A 7,759-nucleotide genomic window follows, 5' to 3' on the forward strand; every position below is an offset into this window, starting at 1 on the left:
ATATAAGTTTATATTAAGATAATTTATAATTAAAGCTTCATTTCAGAAAAAGAGGAAAGACTGGAAAGGACCGTGGTGTGGAAAGACTTTGGAATTTGGTGCCAGAGGATTCGGGGCTGGGCCCCACCGGCACCCCTCACCAGCAGACGAGCCCCTCTGGGCTTCGGCCTGTGCCCTGGAGCCCGTGGGGCAGTGCTGACGGTACTGTTGGCTGGTGTGCTGCCTACAGCTGGCTGGCGGGGTGACAGTGCCCCCAGCACCAGCACAGTTCCCAGCCCCTCTAGGGGAGTGTGGCCGCATCGCTGAGATGCTCTGGGCAGTGTGGCCATGTCCCTGAGGTGTGCGTTCACACTGTGTCCCCCCGAGATTCATACACTGACTTGTAGTACCGGAGAATGCGCCTTTATTTGGAAGTAGGGTCGTGGCAGGTGTAATTAGTTAAGCGAGTCCATACTGGAGTAGGATGGGTCCTCATCCATACAGCTCAGCTCCTATAAAAAGAGGAGGCTTGGTGCGGACACACAGCCATGGAGAAGGCCACATGAGCAAGAAGGGAGAAGTCAGGGTGATGCTTGATAAGCCAAGGAACAGCAGAGACTTGTCAGCAAGCCCCTGGCAGCGGGGAGAGGGGCCTGGAACAGATTCTGCCTCGCGACCTCAGAAGGAACCCACCGTGCAGACCCCAGGATGCCGGTCTGTGCTGCGTGGTTACAGCAGCCCGGGCAAACTAATAAGGTGTTCATTGTTAGCTCCTGCAAGCTTGTTCCCCCTTGCTGGCCTGCTGGCTGGCAGGACAGGGCCTCGCCGGTGCCCTGGAAGCCGAGTTAGGGTCAGTGGGCGTGGAGGAGGGCACCTGCCGAGCAGTGGACCACGGGCACCGCCACCTGTCACAGCAGCTCCCGGAGCCCCGACTATACAGTGAACAGTGACCCAGATCCTCGCCCTCAATGGAAGTACAACACGTGCCACACACGTGAGCCACACAGGCCATCTTACCGTTTCCGGTCACCTTATCGAACAAGGAACAGGTGAAATTAACACTTTATTTAACCCATTACCCCCATGATACCGTCGTTTCAGCACATGATCTATACACAGCTTACCAAGGAGACAGTTGACCTTATTTTGCTCGTACAACCTCTTGAAACCCGCTGTGGATTGTGCACTCATGGCACACCGTGGTTCAGCCATGCTCCAAGGCTGCGTGCCACGTGTCTCGTGGCTGCCGTGTCAGATACCCCAGGTTTGAGATGTCCGCGTCCAATGTGGTTCGGAGGCCCTGGCTGCTCTGAGCTCCTAGCTTGTGCACGTGCTTGTCTCCGCTCCGCCCCTGGAGGTAGTTGTGAGAATCTCTGACCTGGTGACGGCAGAGGACACAGTGTGCTGTGGCCGGCTCGCAGAGAGCTGGGTTGGGTCCTTGCTGTTCTGGTTTCTCACTGCGTGATGTTGGGTAAATTGATCTCCCCGACCCTTAATTTCCACATCCTCCAAAGGGCCATTGCAGGGATGGAATTGAGGGCAGGGTAAGGAGGGACTGGCATGTATCAGGCACCGAGGAGCCGGCGCTGCTGGGAACTGGACCTCTGGGCATTGTCCTTCTTCGGCTCTCTCCTGTTCTCCTCTCTGCATGCATGAGCTGAACGCCTTCCTTGATGAGCATGTCTTTGAGGCAGGACTCTGAGGATGGAGACAGGGAGGGTAGAGGGAAGGGTGGAGGGAAGCGTTAGGCCTCAGGCTGCAGCGCCGTGCTCCTCCCCTGCCCCAGGGAATGAACCAGGGCAGGGTGGGGGGATCCCATACGACTGCTCCATCTTGCCTGCAGGCTGCAGCCACCACGGAGAGGCCCCCCAGTGCCACCAGCTCTGCGGTGGCAGCTGCAGGCTCGGTGGCCACGTCCCTGCAGGCCCTACACCCAGGGAAGCCTCCTCATGGGTCAGGGCGCTCCGTACGCTTATGCGAGGAGCAGTGGGTGTCCCTGTGAGGGCCAGACCGGGGCGGGGACCTCCGTCTTTAATAGAAGGTCGGCCTGGAGCTGGCTACCCTGCCTCGGCTGAACGGGAGCCAGCAGCAAACCTTCTCCGGGCTGTAATGAGATGACTTGTATAAACTCTGTTCTGCGTAGATCTGTCTACCCTCTGTAAATTCAGCTACTGATGCTGGCAGAGAGCCTCTCCCCTCTCCCCACTTTAGAATAATGTTAATCCTGTGGAAGGACCCAAGTTTTTCCAAACCATGTGAACCCTTTGCAGTGCCAGATGGCTGCATCTTTTAGAGCAGATTTGGCAAAGCCCACGGACCAGGTGCCTGCAGTAGGTTGAATTCTGTTCCTGAAAAGAGTTGAGTTCTTGACCCTGGAAGCCTGTGACTCTGACCTTACTTGGAAACAGGGTCTTTGAGGATGTCATTAGTTCTGTTCGGAGGAGGTCACACTGGATCAAGGTGGCCCTACCTCGGACGGCTGGGGGAGCAGAGACACACAGGTAAGGAGAATGCCGTGAAGTCACTTGGTTACTTCTCAGGTCTGTGCCCCCCGCCCCCGAAACAAACAAGGAGCCACAGCAGCTCCGTAAGGCTGCCCTTCTGTCTGGGCGGGCCTGCAGCCCGTGTGGGGACTCGGTCAGTGCCGATGGAGGAGGTTTTTGGACCCCACTGTTTCACCCTGAGGTGCATCTGACTTGGACGGTTCTTACTCCATGGGGTGAAGAGCACGATTCCTGGTTGAGACTCTCTAGGCCCAGGACACAGACTCCCACCAGCCAAACTCGGCCCCAACCTAGTGGTACCCCAAAGCCTGTTTCACGAGCAACTTGACCGCCAAGCCTCACGCAAATAGGTTTGTGGTCTTCCTGTGGGAAAAACCAGAGCTGAAGAGAAGACCTGAAGGCAGGCTGGTGAGTAGATACAGCCAAAGCCGAGAGCCCCAGGCCTCTCTTGTTTTGCATGGTTTTATTTACACCGCTCTGGGATAAATGAGAGCATTCTGTTCAGTCCTGCCTGGTCCTACAAGACCGGCTCTGAGATGGCTGCATGCGCCAACCCGGACCAGGGCCACAGAGCTGTGCTGTGGGCAGGGGCAGAACCGCACGCCCCAGGCCTAGATTCTCCTCATAAGGCTGCCTTGTTCTCGGCCTCCCCACACCCCTTCCTGCACTTACGCTCCCTGCAAAGTGTGTCTCCCCACTGGCTACACCGGAGCATGCGGCCCCGGGAGTCTCGGCGTCTGCAGGTGAGGAGCAAGGCCGGCCAACGAGAATAAGTTTGGGGTCCCACCGAGTCCATCCTGCAAACGCTGGCGGCTGCAATGTCAAGATCAAGGACATGGCAGGTGATCCAGCATCCACGGGGTCTGGAAGATGTTCTAGGCTGGGTCTGGCCAGGCAGACCGCACGGCTGAGTCAACGGGCTCCTCCGCTGATGTCACGCAGGTGACCCGGGGAGAAGATGCGGGCAGGCTTTCCGCCAGCAGATCTTGCCCGAGAAGAGGTCAGGCTCTGTGAGCGCTGGGCCACGAGGAGAGGTTCAAGCCTGCAGGCTCTATGCCACCGTATATGCAGGGACAAAGCGGGAGTCGGCAGCACCAGAAACCTTTCCCGATGCCCTCCTTCCTTCATCCCACGACGCCACCTCCCCCTGCACCGACCTCGGTCTCTGATCCTGGCTTAGCGCTGCAAAGGAAACCACATCTGCTGTTTTCCTTGTCTTTTGTGGTTTTTCTGTCATATTTCCTAATGGCATTAGGTCATGTATTATTTTATGTCATACTATATATATTTTTTTTCAGAAATTGCGTGCCTATTCCAATGTATACATTTATTGCGTGTATCAAGGCGAGGGAATGTAAGGAGTCTTCTCCGTGAGTGTTCACTATGGGCTCATAACACTTGGCTTTTCCATCTTTTCTTTGTTTTGTCTTTATTTGGTGTACTCTGTGAGTTTCGACTTGGCTCTTTGGGTTGCTAACCATCTTTATGGTACGGGTGTCCTGACAGACAGGACCACTTACTGCCAGGTCCTTAGTGCCTAGAGGTGGGAGTGTCCGGAACCTGTGCTTTCCTTGGGCACCTGGTGGCTTGTTCTGCGCCCGTCAGAGCAGGATGTCCACGCCCACCATGCCACTTACCGACTTCTCAGAAAGTAGGGAGTTGGAGCCTGGCTGCGAGCGGACTTCTTCTGGAGATTGGTGTCACTCAAAATCACCCTGCAAATGCAGGTGACAACCCAGCTCCGAGGTAGCCTGGCTAGACAGGCTCTTTGTGGCTGAAGGAAGAAGAGGTGACCTGATACTCCAGCTGAAGCTTCATTGAGCTTAAGCCACAAAGTAAGTTGGGGTGCAGAGATAGACAAGGCAGGACAGCAGGCCCCGTCTCTGGAAGGTGAGATTTTGAACATCCTTTTACAGTTTGCTTTCTGTTAAGGAGTGGTCAAGAACATAGAGAAGGGGGGGCGCCTGGGTGGCATAGCAGTTAAGTGTCTGCCTTCGACTCAGGGCGTGATCCCGGCGTTATGGGATCGAGCCCCACATCAGGCTCCTCCGCTATGAGCCTGCTTCTTCCTCTCCCACTCCCCCTGCTTGTGTTCCCTCTCTCACTGGCTGTCGCTCTCTCTGTCAAATAAATAGATAAAAATCTTAAAAAAAAAAAAAAGAACATAGAGAAGGGGACAGGAGAGCTTCCCTGGGGACATTAAAATGGCCTTAAAATCCAAAGGGTGTCTCCCTTGGTTTGGCGTCTGTCACTGGAAGCATCCTCATTCCTAAGGTTGTGTTGGGTTTTACAACAACCAGGCCACATCACGCAGGTCGGGGTGTTTTCTCAGCCACTTGACTTGTCCGGGATGTGCATCCTGACCCTGCGGGCTGCACAGTGCTGACCGCGGTGCTCGCTCTGCCGGCCCTTCGACCACTCCTTGCTCCTTGGGGCAGACTCAGCGTTCCGGAGCCCATGAGCCACGCCTGCCCGTGAGAGCACACACAGGAGGTGCCTGCCGCCTGGCCAGCAGGGCTAGCTCGTCACTGGCCTGGACACACGTCTGGGTTTTGCTCTGCTAGTGTCTCCCCAGATCTAACGGTGGCACAGGACAATGTAGGGTAGGGCTGGCCCCTCTCCTGCTAGGACCCAGAAGGGACAGCCTGCCCAGCCTGGCACCCTGCCTGGAGCCCCCCTTCTTTCAGAACAAGCTCTCTCTCCTGGGCCCCACACAAGGTCAGCACAAGGTCAAAGGCCCAGCAGTGGACACGGCTTGGATCCTGCCCAGATCCAGAGGAACTAGACAGTGGGGGTGGCTGGTCGCGAGTTGGGGTTTGTGGCTTTGAGTAAATACGAGATCAATCATGGCAACCTGTGCTGAGCACCCCCCAAGCACCTCCCGATCTCAGTGGTGCTGGGTGTGGATGAAGAAGCCAGCCTTGCAAGGGGGTGGGCACTGCACGGGGGGAGCCCCAAGAAGAACTGAGCTCGCTGTTCACAGGCCAGAGGAAGGGCGGTGCGGCTGGAGCGTGTGGAAAGGAGAGGGTTGGAGACATGGGCAGAACAGGAACCCCAGCCTTTTAAATTTGATCATAATCATCCAAACTGGAATTTATAGCAGCACAGGGGCCCACAAGTGCTCTCAGGCTGCACTGGTTCTGGGGGAGAGGGCAGTGAGCAAAGTAGGGAGTAAGTAACACACATCACGCACTTTGCTTGGGTCCTGGAGCACCAGCATTTGCTGTATTGTTGTTGATATTATTATTAATAATAATTATACATTCTCCAACAGCCCTAGGATGGTGCACTATGAGCTCACAGATGAGGACCCTGAGGGATGGAGGGGTAAGGGGTGCAAGTGCAGGCTGGGGTGGGGCTGGAAACCCTCCATGACCATCAGCCGCTGTGGTCACTTGATCTGCATAAGGCCCCAATGCGACTGGGATGGTGACCTCCTCTTTGCACCAGAGTGACCCGCCTCGCGTCCTCTGTGCCCCTCCCTGGCCGGCGGCTGGCTCTCTGGGGAGGTGGGCACTGTCCAGGGTGCTGGGCGCCAGGGCGCGGGGGGCTGCTGGGGGAGACCCGGGTGCGGACCCCTAGTGGTCCAGAATCCGGGCTCCCCTGCACCCCTCACCGTGGTCAGCGGCAGGCGGCGGCGCCTCCCCCTTGGCCTGCCGCTGGCTCCACTGGGGGGCGCTATGGGGGCGCATTCTGGCCGCACCCGCCCGAGCTCCCCCGTGCAGTCAGGGGCTGACCCGGAGCAGAGAAACGAAACCGGGCGGCGGAGGCTTGCGCGCCAGGGCCCTGCAGGTGCGAGCGAGCGCGGGGGACGCGGGGGCGCGGGGTCTCGCCCGGCAGAGTGCGAGGGCGCGGGGCGGGGCGGGCGGCGGGGTCGGTGGGTCTGGGTCGTGGCGCCTGCGTGCTGCCGCCGGTCCCGGCCGCCTGCCTCTTCCTGCGACGCCCGGTTTCGGTTTCGCCTCGGGCTCCGGTCCGGTCCCGCCGCCCCCGGGCGGATCCCACCCCGGGCCGGGCAGCCGGTGCGCGCGTGCATGCGCAGAGCAGCCTCCAGGGCGGAATCCTTCGCTCTCTCGAGCTGCCACACCGGAGCAGAGCTGTGCCCGGGATGGTCCTGTCTGTGTCCACAGTAACTTTCTGGAGAACAGCATCTCCGCCCCGGAGCCGCGCCGCCCCGAGCGCAGCGCCTTCCCACTTTCCAGGGCGGCAGGCGGCCAGGGTCTCCAGGCCAGGGTGGGCACCTCTGCAATGACAGCCCTAAGGGCCACGAGGTGGCCGCGGGGAGGCCAGAAAAGGAGCAAGTGCAGAGATGGGGGCGGCCAGCCGCCTCCGACCTGCCGCCGCCGCTCCCGGCCCCTCACCCCCACCCCCGCTGGCAGCCTTGGTTTGGCTGCAGTTTGGGCCAGTTCTGAAGTTGGGAAAAGTCCGGAGGCTGATGGGATAGAGTACTGCTTGGTGCCTGGGTTCTCATTTATGCCCTTAGGCCCCTGCTGGGGGCGAGAAACAATAGGACACTTCAGGGACGGTTTCTGAGCCCTGTTGTGACTTTTCTGGTGTGTGGGAAGCAGAGCCTTGCAGGGGAGGACGGCTTAGGGGTAGAGGCCTGGGCTGTGGGGAGTCACTGACATTGTGGAGCGAGAGCCCAGACCAGGATGGGGGCTGCTTCCCTGGCCATGTGGGGGTGAGGGGTGAGGTGGGGGCCAGGGCTTGGCAGTGTTGGGCTGAGCCTGGGAACCTGGCACACACCAGTCTAGCTCTGCCCCGCCCCCAAGAGCTCACTATCTAGTGGACAGCGAGCCAAGTCTGGGGGAGGCAGGGGTGGGCAGCGGGCTGGAAGCAGGCAGGGCAGTGCCTGTTGTTAGGACTCCTGACCGTTAGCCCAGTTAGCCCTGGGCTGCCCGTATAGGCTGGCCACTTGAGTTGTCTCTGGCATTTCTGCAGAGCTGTCTGCCTCACCTAATCCCCCCGCCCCCATCACCTGTGAGCGGGTGTTTCTGTCTCTGACCCTCGTCCAGTGCATGGTCAGCACTCTTACACTGTGTCTTATCTCAGCGTTTTGGATGTGCTGTCTCTGCCTGGAACAATTCCCCCTCCCCCAACACCTAGTTCCCAGTTGTCCCAGCCCCCGGTCTCAGCCAGAGGGGACAGTTTTAGACTCACTGAGTGATGGAGAGCCCAGGAGGGGCGAGCCTGGCTGGGGAGCAGAAAGGGAATAGGGTGCTGGAGCCCCTGGTGGGGGAAGGGGAGGGGGAGGGAGATGCCCGGGTCAGGAGGGGAGG

The 7,759-nt window shown here is 58.8% G+C and overlaps 1 protein-coding gene across 3 annotated transcripts in view; it reads left to right on the forward strand.

Annotated features, from left to right (window-relative positions):
- Positions 1–6,175: 6,175 nt before the first annotated feature.
- RNF213 (ring finger protein 213) overlaps positions 6,176–7,759 on the forward strand; it is a 97,396-nt gene continuing 95,812 nt past the window's right edge. For all 3 annotated transcript variants that reach the window (XM_034640649.1, XM_011228178.3, XM_034640650.1), the window contains exon 1: positions 6,176–6,275. The gene's annotated coding sequence lies outside the window, so the exon portion shown is untranslated. The remainder of the gene's footprint in view (positions 6,276–7,759) is intronic.

This window comes from Ailuropoda melanoleuca, chromosome 13 (genome assembly GCF_002007445.2).
Source record: "Ailuropoda melanoleuca isolate Jingjing chromosome 13, ASM200744v2, whole genome shotgun sequence".
Classification (NCBI taxonomy): Eukaryota; Metazoa; Chordata; class Mammalia; order Carnivora; family Ursidae; genus Ailuropoda; species Ailuropoda melanoleuca.